A 14,291-nucleotide genomic window follows, 5' to 3' on the forward strand; every position below is an offset into this window, starting at 1 on the left:
GGTATGTCACTTTTTGAACCCTTCAAAATCTACTACAGCCCCATACAAAAAAAAGGTTCCCAACCTCACCCATTCATTGGCCCTGATTTATTAAAGTTCTCTAAGGCTGGAGAGAATACACTTTCAACAGTGAAGCTGGGTGATCCAGCAAATCTGGAATGGATCTGGTCCAGGATTGAAAACATTTGCTAACAAAAGCTTGACTTTTAGGAAATCCATTACAGGTTTGCTGGATAACCCAGCTTCACTGACGAAAGTGTATTCTCTCCAGCCTTGGAGAACTTTAATAAATCAGGGCCATTGTGTTGAGATGAGTTCCACATTTGTTTCAAAATACCCTTGATGAAGTGCATTTCTGCATCATCCAATTTAACCCCACCGGCAGAACATTTTGGCTGACCAAAGTCTGAAGTGGCCCTAAAAGTCTAGTTTTCAACCACAATTCTGAAAGGGGCTTTAATTTAGTAATGCAAGGAATCAGATTTTACTTTAATTATATTAGCTAGTAGGGCTTTAAGTAGGCATCATTTTAGGGGTTGGAAACATTTTTGTGTTATCCACATAAACATATACTGTTATAAAATGTTCTGCATCCCCGTTGAGATGTACAATTCTAATCTTTTTTCAGGGATCTGTTTCCTTTTTAAAGTACACATCACTTTGTGGATTCCTTACAAGCAGCAGTTTACGGACTGAGTGATAATTGAACAACCATGAGACTTTTTCTCATTGCTTAACTGTAGAACACATTCTGCAATTTACACCTGTAAATTCTTTCCAGCTAAAGGTTTATTTTATACTTTATGCACATTCCCCTGGGAAGCATACTTTTCCTAACTGATGTATTTCAATTACCAAACAGTGTTAACACCTATTAAAATATAATTGAAATATATTCTATAATATGTTTGTGTCCATGACATATGTATATTTACTGTATATATTGGCTTTGTGGATAGCACTTTTGCCTTTTCAATGCTAGGATCTCAGGTTCTAAACTCCACTATCTCCATGGAGTTTTGTATGTCCTCCCTTTTGTGTTTGCATGGATTCTCATCCAAGCATTTCAGTTACCTCCCGCATCCCAAAAACATATTGAAAGGTCAATTGTTCAAATAAAAATAAATTGTGTTAAACTTTGTTAAACACCCCATATGCAGCAAATAGGCCCAAACCAGAAAATGCCAAACCACAAATGCATTACAAAGCAGGACAGCAAATATTAAAATGTAAAGAGTGTTCACCACTTATTATGGTATTTTATTTTCTTCCAGGCTTACACTGTAGTGTGATCTTACTCAGTTTTAGAATTGCAGAACTGACCACCTATATAATCTCTGCTGTAAGTTGTACATTTTTGACTACTGAAAAAAACAAATGGCAAACATAACAAACATAAAAGGTGTGTGTATCCAAAATCTCCTTCATATCTTCAGAAAAATCATTTAAAGCCAACTACACTTCCTCTGTACCCCTTGTCCACCATTCACCTATGTAATCCTCCAACACTCACCACCTGACCTTGCCATGTTCAGTTTTCTACCCCTACTGTGCTGCTGCTTCCTATTTACCAGCTCTAAAGTGCTTTCCTGTACACCCAGCCTTGTATCACTCTGTTCTGTTTACTACTTACAGCTCTGCAACTCTCTTGAACTGTTCATTTCCACACTATTCATCTGCATCCAGTATTGCACCTCGCAGATTTTCACCACTCTTACATTTATTAGTTTTGCACCCCTTGCCCAGCATTGCACTGCTGCAACCCAGCAATGACACAAACAGGTTTAAAAACCAAATGAGCGATCTAACCCTTTCACAATCTAACTTTCGGCTTTACGTAAGCCTCAGTATTCTGGGTTACAAGCTACTGAAAATATCACAACAGTGTTAAATTTTATAGGCACAGAACCGAAGTAGCATTTTTATTGGCATGCAACACATTACAATGAACATTTTAGTGCAAATTTCCTTTTTTTTGTTTGTTTTTTACCCTGCAAAGCACAATTGCTTCACATTTGTGAATAAGGGTGTCTTAAAATGTTAATTTATTCAGTAAAAAATAGTGGTAAACTGTTTTGTGGTACCGTTCAAAATTAACTGCAATAGAGACTGTTTCATACACAGATGTAAGGTGTAAAGATATAAAAACCAGCTAGAGTGGATACTCTGCTCTTGCTATACACTTGTCACTGACATCCTAGATGTTAAAGCTGCACACAATTGAATGGGATGATGCAGAAAATGAACTTTATCAAGGTTATTTTGAAATAGATGTGGCACTCATCTAAACACAAATTGAGGCTGAGCATGAAGTCATTCGCAAGGTTTTCATTTCATGAGTTTTGACAGAAAGCTTTGAAAAAGTTAAAAGATTTTAAAGATTACTGTGTAAAGACAACCATGAGAAAAAACAATGCTTTTACTGTTGAGTGATCCTAGGAATTCTGTTTTCATATAATCAGAATGTTATTCTGGTGCTAATGTCAAATGATTCCTTCTTAAATTGGACTGACAATATTTGCCTGTTGGTTCAAAGGAGCCTTTTACTGGTGCACAATAAACTGGCAAAACATTGTAGTGGAGACCCTGTTGCCATGGTTTGCCACAATTAACTGCAAATCTGCATTTCATTCCCTTTTTTCAATTAGAATTGTTATTTGGAAAAACAGTGGGGTTGGGTATTTACAATCTTTCAAGTCTATAATGAAAAATTGAAAAGTGTAAAATAAGCGAGTCATGACAGTAAAAAGTAAATAAAGGTAAAACCCCATCTGCAATCACTTTTACTAACAATGTAGTGCGAGGGTTCTACCTACAGTAGGGGTCAGCAAACTTTTTTGGCTACTAGGCCATTTTAGAAGGTCAAGAAAGCACACTAGGCCGGACTCCCTTTCCTGCGCTGATGGCTCCACTCCCCACTAGGGATGCCCATGAACGCAAATCCCTCTCTTCCGCAATGCATACGAAGGAAAGAGAATGTCCCCTTACCCCGGAGGTGGACGTGGTAACTCCGGTTACAGTAAAAAGGTAAAGGGAGGCATAACAAGGAGGCTCAAGAGCCGCATGCGTACACCAGGAGCTGTACACTAGGAATCATCACAGTGTAAATGTATATTTCCCATGTGTATCTTACTATAAAAAAAATAATAATTTTAATGATTGGGGTTAATGCTCAGATGATCATCAGAATGAGAATGGGAACAGAAAGAAAAGAGCATCTTCTATATTAACACTGAGAGAACAAGCATCCCTGGCAAGTGGTAAGTATCTAAGATATTGTCCTTAGTCTGCAATAAAACCCCAGCTGTATTCCTGAGTGGAGCTAGTGAAGCTGGGCTATAAATACAACTGCACATGTGTAGCAGCTATTTTTAGACTTGAATTCTTGAAATCACAACAATGGAGGTATTTTGCATCCATGGTTTAGCAGGCAGCACCATGGAAAATTAAATGTGCACTGCTGGAGCATTCACAGCAAAATGTCTTTAAAAATAGATTAGTAAAAGGACTGATTAGTTTCATGTGACCGCATTTTTACATGTATTTTAAACAGAATATAGCTGTTCAGCTGTATACATTTGATTGCTTTATTTCCATAATTATAGGAAAATTTATAGTGTATATGGAACCTTTTTAAAAGGTCCCTAACTGCAATGGAGCTTACAGCCTAATGTACCAAGTGTACTCATACATACTCTGTGCTCAGTTAGGTAAGGCACAAATTAAAGTATCAATATACATATGTAAGACCTGGGTAAAACTGGAGAAAACATTCAAACATATGGAGAGCATACTAGTGGCAGACAGAATATAATCCCCGTGAAATTCAAATTACAGAATTTAGAACTGCAAGGCATGAGCATTACTAACATTAGATTATAACAGACTAATATTTATTTATAGTATATCCAAAGTCCAAACAGATTTGGATAGAGTGAAGAATAGTTAAATTACTATAATAATAGTAAAGACCCTATCAGATGAGAATTTAAAGGACTTTTTAGGGAGCTATTCAGTAACTATCAATAGAAAAAAAAGTATCTCAATGTTCCAACGCGTTTCTAGTGCGGTTACACGGAAGCTGTCATCGGGGTGCGACTTCCGCACTCCACATGAGACACCCAGGGAGGAGCAGCACACACAGCCAGCTATTTACCAGGTAAGCATGACAGTTTAGTACTGGCAGTTCTCATTTGGCCCGATAGTTGGTGCACTCTGGAGGGTAGTGGCACGAGGTAACTTTGAAGGCTCCACATAAACAGAATCTGAGGTAAATATGGAGAAGATTTGGGGATTTTTTATTATTCTATTCCACCTGGAACACGTTTGGGTGATTTATACTTCATAAATTGAATTATTAAGAATTTATGTAAAAATGATAAAATATTTATTGATGATGCATATAGTGCTAGAAAGGATGAGATGAATGAATAAATAAAATATATTTCTTCATAAAAATATATCTCAATTAGTTTAAGGAGATCAGTTTTATAAGAATAAACAATCAATTCATGGTGGGATATGAAGTTAAGGTAAGTATGGATTAATAAACTAACTAAATGAAAAAATTCATCAACTAATTAAAGTAAAAATCAATACTGAATTTCATCAACTATAGGGGTTAAATTGACCCTTCTCCTGATGTTTAAACTCTTTACCCTGGCACACTCCAGGAGAGCTCCAACTGTCGATGTTGTCCCTGCCCTTTGCTGACCGAATGGATGGGTGGAAGAATTTGTAATAATTTCTCGATAAACAATAGGATTTTGAAAATTCAACTCAGTAAGTGGGACTTTATAGACCAATTACCTTCATTTATCACAAATATATAAAAATGTTTTTTATTTAAATAACATTAAGCACATAACATTTAAAACTCATTAAAAATGTGCAACTAACACAATCACATAATTCTGTCTCGGTTGCCCAATCCTAGGGGCATACCCTGCTGATTTTCTACGCGTTTCATGGAATCAATCGGCTTCTTCAGGAAAGAGGGGCAGAAATATCTGATTCCTGTGGCACATAGAGCCCCACCTCAATAGGTGAGTACAGGTAAAGACAGCAGTGGTATGGGTTAAAAATCAAGAGTCAAGTTCATTATATTGTTTCTTTCCTTTAGTTTCTTGATAGTAGTAGCTTACTAAACCCCATTATTCAGGTTTGCTCTCAAATTTTTTGCTTTTTACTTCAAACAGATTCCTTCCTGCGATCAGTTATTGTTATAATCCAGTCTCCATTCATCTTAAAATTCCTACTGCTGTTCTAGCATACCTGCATCCAGCGTCCACACGTGGAGACTGGAGTATAACATTAACTGATCGCAGGAAGGAATCTGTTTTAAGTAAAAAGCAAAAAATGTTATGTTGTAAATATGTTGTTATATTGTAAATTGTTTCCTTTTGTGCCTACCCGTCAGTTGTAAAAAAAAATTACCGTAATTGTATCAAATAAATTATACATTTTATCTATTGATTAGTACTGAATTGATGCCTTAAAGTTCTTTAAATTCTAATTTGAGAAGTGGCTTTGTTGTGATATTCAATTGTATGAGATGTTGGCATGAGTAGATTTTTTATCCATTCTCTTTCTAAGTGGTTGTTAATAAAGACCCCATCACCTTTGTGTTCCATTCAAGATATTTATCTGTCATATATATAGAATGAAAAGTGAGTGAAAATTAAGGAAATTCTCCTTTGAGATAGTTGCCGTCAGACCAAGAGCACCAATTGGACTATTTCCTTTCTATTTTGTCTCTGCTAACAAATGAAAATGTTTAATTTTCTTTTACTTTCTCACCTAATGACAGTGGACATCAGGAGTCATTTAGAAGGTAAATATTCCTAAAAGACCATAGGATGGTCACAAAATAAAAAGTTTTTACTGGGCATACACTTTAGGCTTGTGTATATCTTTAAATCAAAACTAAACCCTGCCGCACCTACCTATCTGTGCTCCCGTGCTAGGTGCTAAGTCATATTCTTTTCTTCTGCCTAGCATTGTTTTTCAGCCATCTGATTGTGCCATCTGAGCCATCGGGGTGATGTAACTTCTGCACACCTGCAACAGACCAAAAGGTTTTTCGGGAACTAAAGCTGACGTTACACAGTGCAGCTCAGCTTTTTCGCATATTCCAAGCGCACTTAGTAAGACATGTTATTGCAGAAGGGACATCGCCTGTCTCCTTCTGTAATAACCACAATGCCTGAATCACTCAAAGTGGGACTTAAGCTGCACTTTAGGAATGAAGCTGCACAAACGATTAACGACTGATCAACGGATATTTACGATTATTTTGAACGATCGTATAGTGCACGATTCTGTACATGCTGTAGGATAGGATTGTTCAAATATAATGCACCAATAATGTACACACACTAGATATGATCCTTTGAACGATGCAGGAAGTGACGTGTACCAGAGAAAGTGTATCACAGAAAAATCCAGGATCACTGAACGACCGTACACACAATAGATAGCGAACGATCATCTCCCAATCAGATCCGCCGGGGCAGTCGTTGGTTTCCAGCGAAATTCCTTGTTCATCTGCGTCATTGGCCAGTCGTTGTGCACTATTTTGTTAACGATTATCGGTCGTTAATCATTTGTTTCCAACAATTATTGCACGAGTACATAGCCTAAGCAAATTGTTATCAAGCGAAAAAAAAAAAAAAAAAGAACAAAAATTGTTGTGAATTCCTTTTTCTATTGTGAGAGAAGACCTGAACCCTGTTACCTTGCCCATCATCTTCTCTGAAAGTCATAAAAGCAAACTGCAGTCATGAAATGTTACACTGGCGATTGCTTCCCCCTTCTGTCTCCATAAGGCACAACTGGTTGCTTGGCACAGCAGCCTGCCTCTACAGCTATTGTCCATCTGAAATGATCACTAACAACCAATTTTGGCAGCAGAAGTTGGTATGCAGGTGCCTTTCTTGTTCTGAAAAATGGTCTGCAGACACAGAGCAGAAAAAGGCAGGCTTAATGTAGGGAACTTAGATAAGCCTATTGTTAATGTCTAGGTTTTCTAAACGCATGAAAAAAACAAAAATAGATGCTAATTATATGCTAATGTTCATAAACAGTTTTGTTCTTGAGTTCCATTAGTTTCTTTATAGCAATACATTATACAAATGTAGCTTTTTATGATATATTTGACTGAAGGTAGGTAACCAATATGAAGACCAGACATAAAGTGAGTACATTAAGGAAAATTGAATATCGATAATATTGAATCCAAGCTTGTGCTGACATTTTCATAAACATCCATTAGCTGTCACATCTTGGTTTTTTTTTTAGGTTCCTCCAAACGATTATGCTTAAAGCATTGTAGGTAGTCAGGAATTTTACTGAAAGAAATTCATAGAGAAACACAAATGGAACTTTTTCCAAGATGCATGGATCATATACTAACTCTGGGCTGTAAATCAACTTTATACCTCCAGTGTGTGGGGAATTAGTTGATCAATGATTGTTCCCATTAGAGACTGCTCAAAGAAATAATTTGCTTGATCATAGGTGCACTATAAATATAATATTCTATTTATTTACTTGTATTTATATAGTGCTGATCTATTGTGCAACACTTCCATTATCCAAGTCCATTATCATAAAAATCTTCATAACTATTTCTGTGATCCAGCAAGGCAATGATAAACAGAAAAAGTGGCACAGATTTTACTATAAAATAGCATTCCTTAATAAAACGTTCCATTGACCACTTTTTGTGCCTCTGTTTAAATGAAAATCTGTATCATCTTGGGTGTTATATCTGTATCAGACCTTTGGAAATTGGTCCAGGATTGTAGATACAAAGGATCACATTTTGCTGTATGTTATCTATATTTTTCCACTCACATTTTATTAGAATATGCTTTTGCGCTAATGATACAATTGTTATTACGTCAAGTCACTACTAATTTGCTGTGTTCCCCCACTAAACTATGCTCAGCTACACAAAACCATTCAGGTTCTTTAAGCTTTATATTCAACACTAGTTCAATTTTTTTGCAGTGAATGAAAGTTACATTTTATTTACTATAAACTTGTCCTAGAGATGGAATGTATTTGCCAGAACATCAGGCTCGATTCATTCCTTACATTCTAAATATCAGAGTGGAATAATAATTGACATTTTGACAACTACAGAACCTGCTAATGATAGGCTGGAAGTATTCAATAGCAATAAACTAGAATAAACTTTTATTATACTTTTATACTATACTTTTATATAAAAGTTTATAAACTTTTTAATAAACTATTTTAGCATGAAAGCAAGGAAGATAAACGGACAAAAAATGCTTATTAATACAGTGCAGCCTGTTTTTATTTACTACAAATGATACCTTGTGTAACTTCCTGAGATGAAAAAACGGACATCTTGTAGCACAAAGTGTGAAGAAACATAACACATCCTTGCCATTATCCAAGATAAATGGACCGTACAAAGTAGGAAATATGCCAAAAATTATTTGTTAAACTCGAAATAGCTAATTTTTACAACTACTTTTAGGTGTGCTTACCAAAATAACAAATGCTCAAATGTAGGCATCGGATGAAGGGTTTATAGCTCCATAACAAGTTTGTTATATATAGAAGTCTTTTTATCAGGTCAAAAAGAGGAACAGAAGAAATTGAGACCAAAGTAGGAACAGTCCTTCCAAATGAGGGACAGTTTGGGGCTTGAGAGTGGGCATGTACTGGTCCTGGCAATCAGCTCTGGCTGCTCCCCACCCTCCTTGTACTGTGAGATAAACCCTACCAGCAGCATGACAGCTGTGTCTGTGTCCATGCAGCTGTCATAGCCCCCAATGTATGCATAAAACTTCATATCTCCCAAAGCATTTATCATAGAAATGTAGAATCGTTCAGGGTACACAGGGGACCCTGAGAGCTGTTACCAAACCAAAACCTAGGGGGAGACACTCAGTACTGCTCACTGCTGCCTGGAGTCAAATCTGCTATTGCTGCAGTATGACGAATTGAGCAGCTGTTGGGGTGCCTGTCACACATATTTGGCTACTTACCTTCTGTGAACCCTTATTTCTCAGAAACGGGGAGATGTAGGGTCCTGAAGATGTAGTAAAGAGAACATGTACCCCTTGGCAATCTGTCACATGAATTGCATTTCTCTGGAAGTATCCACTGCAGAGATTTTGGGGTACAAACAAGGTTAGGGCCCTCCTTTAACTGACAAGATGCATTGTAGGGTGTGGTGTATGCTCTTTGGTACAGAAATGGTAAGCAGGGAACAATGTATGACCGGCCATCACTGTATGATAGATTTAGTTTTGTATCTTTCATTACTAAAATGTCACATTAATGAAATGAGCATCAAATGGTGAGTGCAGAAATGTCAAAAGCGGCCCCCAGATAAAAAAACGTTGAGCACCACTGGTTTAATTCAATCATTTATTTTAATAATAAAATATATTCCATTTATTCTCCTCTTCTCTAAATTATCTATGAAAGTTAAAATTTATTCTGCAAAATATTTTGCTGTCAATGAATTGTCCTTTTTTCCTCATCAACATGCTAATGACATTATTAAATAAAATTTTACATTTTCATAACATACCCGATTTAAAATTCAGTGATGTCAAAACTTAGTCTTTGCAATACAGGCATTTCATGGTTGGTTGGAAGGTCTAGCAAGGTGCAATACTTAGCTTCCTCAAAACATGAAAATGTGGTAAAACCCACATGGGGTTGGCTAGAGAAAGAATGGCTGGGGAGGAAAGTTTAGGTAACAAAACAGATGTCCTTCAGCCAGGAAATGGGGTGAGCTTTATTTGACCTGCTGCAGCTTTCAGTATAAGTCTGTGTACTCACTTGTGTTCTATTAAAAGTAAAAGATGCACACAAATGGCACATTTAATGCATACACGTTTTAAACACATTGCAATGGTTTATCTACCACACTGTCACGTCCTTAGATTTCGTTTTGGCAACAAACCTGAACAGTCTGGGAATGCAAAAGAACTTCCAATCACTGCTATTCCAAGCCAGTAGCATTAAACACAAATTATGTGCTAGCATCAGTGGGCAGAACCGGCAGGGAGCTGTATCTCTAGGCCCAATCTTTACAGAGCTTTTTGTTTATTGTAAAATATTAGTTTATGGTGACAAGTGTAGAATCTCAGAGATACATAGTGACTGTACTAGATACTAGATAATTTGCTCTCATAACACTTGACACAACTATCAAAAATCACACCTCTAAAGAAAAGAGCAGTCTTCAAGTAAGGAACGGCATTTTCCTTTGCATAACGATCTCATTCTTTTACCTCCAGTGCCAGAAATCCAAACAGGGATTATTTATATGTCTTCAGAGTACCTAATAAAGATGTAAATCATGAGTGAAAAAACACAGTAAGCAAAAGAAAGAGAATGAGAAACTCAAAGGTATAGACGGCACAAGTACATGTTAACACTATGCGTGCTGCATATAATATTCAATGACTGAAAATATATTTCCATAAGACTGTAAATGTATTCATAATTTAGACCTCTGTAATGTCAGCTTTCAATACTTTATATTATTGGTATCTAAGAGTGACTAATCTAACAATTTATTTCACAGCTGATTACGCACTGCAATTAGCAGAACGTACAGCTTCTACGCCTGGTTTTCACTACTGCAAAGCTGTCAATAAACATAGATGCAGAATATTGCTGTGGATCAATATGAACCCTGTTTATATATTTTAGGTAAATTGAGTCAACACTGTTCACGCTCAAGTATTTACTTGCTTCTTCTTAACTAGGCTTAGGCAAGATGGGCCTGATGTGAGTGTACAATGGAGGTATAGTTCTGCTTGTTGTAGCCAATCACATTCTTGTTTTTTCCTCTGTCTCGGACAGATTTCATTTAGACATACCCTCCAGCTCTATTAAATTGTTCTGCCCTTTATGACCACAGACTTTTGTGGCCATGCAAAGCTAAGCACTGCATTTAATATGGAGGGGTTTCTGTTAAAATGGTAATTTAAAATGCTTTTGCTGGCAAAGGCTTCTGTGCTGGCACAGAGATTCTATACCGGTCAGTCTAAATGATTCCTAAATGCATTGGGGCTCATTGACACTAGGGGGTATTTGGTTGCTGTGTTTTTGCCTACCTGAGCTGTTACATTATATACAGCAACACACAGAAATGGACAGAAATGCATGCAGCCGTGCATTCATGAGAACATCAGACATTGTTTTCCTTGCAATGTCTAATATCTCTGCATAAAGCACGCTATACACATTTTGGTAAACTGCACAGTCACACATAATGTGAACAATCCCCAACCAGAATCCTTACCAACAAAAGAATGTGATAGTGATCATTGTACCTCAGTATGAGCTTACAGTTTAGGCTTAACACATAAATGCTGACCCAAATTTGTACAATTTGTTGTGTGATTATGGGAAGTAATTCTGGAATATGATTTTTACGGTAGTCTGGAGGTCTGCTTTATATTGAAATCTGCTTTTCAACTGTGAAGATCAACCAAACAAGATACAGGAATGGTGGTTTTGTGTTTCCTAAACCATAAAGACCCTTCTGACTTCTCTTAACATCCTCTATACCCAATATGACTTATGGTTATCTTGCTGAATTTAGCCAGTTGAATCTAAAAAGCAGAATAAAAGTAAACATTGACTCCATTGACAGGGAGTCCTGTCCCCCAAACTAGGCTACTCAATGGCCCATAACTTCAGAAAAATATAGCCCTAGGATTATACTCCAAGCAAATTTGTGGTTATTTGCTGGTTTTATTAGTGTAGTTTTATGTTTCCATAAGGTCCACCTTCAGGTATTCATTTTTTTCTGATGAATTGAGTAAAGGAATGTATTTTCAAGTTTTAATAGTGGTCTGTATCCCCACTTGATGAATATCCCCTCTTTTTATTACTAATATATGCTATGTGGACAGGAAATAAAGGGAAAACCTCAAGTGAACCACCTGTGCCATACTTTTTAACCACCAAATACAATATAGTGAGTGCTCAAACAGCGGTGTAAATGCAACATCTGTGTATCTGATACATTGGTATACAGTATATAGGACTCGTATGTGTGCTGGCTTTCTCTAGAATTGCATGAAAATGAACAATAAAAACCTAAAGAAATTATTTTTTCACGCTGTGCCCCTGTTCAGAAAATGTTTGCTTACTTCTTGTTTTGTTTACGCCCATAGACAAGAGGAGAGAAGAATTCTTAATGGAAACACAGACAGCAATGAAAAGTTGAGTAGAGGTTCTAACCCTTTCCCACATAAAAATAACAAAAGGCTTTCATGATGTGTATAGTAATTATAAAATGTCAGAGTGTTCTTGTAAACAATTGTTAAGAGGCTGCAAAAAGCAACATTACATGTAGGCTAGAGTCACATGTGAATCCTAGGTCATTTGCTGGGGATTGTTGTATATACTTTACTGTGCTTACTATACATTGTGACCAAACATCTGTAAAGAACACACCACAGGGCAAATGCCAAACTGTAATTATAATTCAATGATTTAATTCTAAAGAGGAGATACTATGGGGTGATGTTGGTGATATTGATTCAGCTCCCAATTTTTTTTAGCGATAAGACAAGCTGGCAAAAAAGTTATAGCTCTCTCAAGCCTTTACCAGATGCCATCCTTATGTGCCTAGCAATATTAAAGTGACTCCTCCTAGAACATCCCAATGCTTGGTGTGTGTGTATCAATTTTTGTATTAAGGCACCACTTACATACCTCCTAAGATTATCCCAGTTATTTAGCTACGTATGGAGGTACTACAAAGGTTGCCAACTGCAGATTGGACAATAAAGGGATTGGCAGGCTGTGGTGGTCAAAGAAAGTGTTGCACTTCCTTTAAAGTACCAATGGCACAAAATTATTTCAGTACTACAGAACATAGCCTTTGTGGGCTTTCAAATATTTGATGTTTTTTCCTTGCTATACTATCACATCTTTTGGCTACACAGAATATTACTTTAATAAATTTGGTATATTAACTTAACAAGCACTTGCACCATTATGTCTATTCCCATATTCAGTAACACATGTGCAACCCTGTGTACACAAGTCTCTAAGTAAATAGGGAAGGCTGTGACCTTTTAGCCATTTTCCAAACTTTAATGACTTTTTCTTGGTTTCCTTCACCACGGTGTTTGAAAATCCAGGTTTTGCCCATCTACATTCCCAGGCTTCAAATGATTTGTGGTCAAAAGCGCATAGATGACGGTTTTCAGGAAATGTCTTACAGGTAAAATAAGTGAAATGAGTAAAACGAATAAATTTAGGCCAAACACTACCAACAGTATCTGTAAACTAAAATATTAAAAAATCAGTCTGCTGAATATCCAGTGCCATCATGTTTAAAGCGATAACTCTATCACCGTGAAATTAATTTTGTAATTACTTTTTTGCATAGATGGCGATTTTACAGTCAACAGTGGGCTTAGTGCCACTGCAGTTGAGATATTTGCTATGCAGTTCGGGGCTTAAGGGAGACTATCTATAACTATTCCTGTAACACAGACTGGTGCAGTTGCTTTCTGATAAAACTGTAGAGAAGGCATAGAAAAGCTCAACTTCAAGAATGGGCCACAAAGGCAGATGCATTACAACAAACCTTAAATGTAATTGGAAATATTTGTAATTTAAACTTTTACTAACCATTATTTTATTGTTGAAATGTTGCATTGTAAAAAAAACTTTCACTTCTCTTATGTTTTCAATCTCATATTTTTTGTCCATTCCAGCTATTGACTGCTTGCAACCTTATTCAGCAAAAATCAACTGCTATCTTTTGCTCAGATTCACTGGCCATTATTTTCTTCAGCTCAAATTCACTGCCCACCACATGCCAACATTTTTCACATTATTCCCTGCCCAGCCACTACTTTCAAACAAGTGAAAAGATCTTGGCCTGCTCACCACTATGATTGTAGAGCTGTGTCTTCCTGCCCACCCATCTCAGGTGGAAGCAATTCATACATGCCTGCTGTAGAGGATGGCAATTTTTAGGTGTGACCACCCACCCTTACTCTAGACCTTGTGTATATCTAGTGTCAGCCACCAATAATGAATACAAGTATATTTGTTTTGTTTAACTTATGGAGTCTTTTGAAAAATTATAAAAACTTGCATAAAATATTCCTTCTGGAATCAGTAAGAGTTCACAAACCCTACCTATAAAAAATTGCTCAAATGGTTTTTACCGAATGCTGAAGTCAGTAATGTGATCACACAGCTTTCCTATTCAGACTGCTAAACATAGTATTTATCAATATCGCTTGGTAAAATATGGT

General features: G+C 36.6%; 1 protein-coding gene across 3 annotated transcripts in view; it reads right to left on the reverse strand.

The window, feature by feature from the left end:
- Positions 1 to 14,291, reverse strand: part of TNR (tenascin R) — a 304,192-nt gene that overhangs the window by 270,256 nt on the left and 19,645 nt on the right. Inside the window, exon 2 of one of the 3 annotated variants that reach the window (XM_072419730.1) lies at positions 10,217 to 10,336. The exons of the other annotated variants lie outside the window; for them this stretch is intronic. The gene's annotated coding sequence lies outside the window, so the exon portion shown is untranslated. The remainder of the gene's footprint in view (positions 1 to 10,216; positions 10,337 to 14,291) is intronic. 3 annotated transcript variants of the gene reach the window in all.

This window comes from Pyxicephalus adspersus, chromosome 8 (assembly GCF_032062135.1).
Source record: "Pyxicephalus adspersus chromosome 8, UCB_Pads_2.0, whole genome shotgun sequence".
NCBI lineage: Eukaryota > Metazoa > Chordata > Amphibia > Anura > Pyxicephalidae > Pyxicephalus > Pyxicephalus adspersus.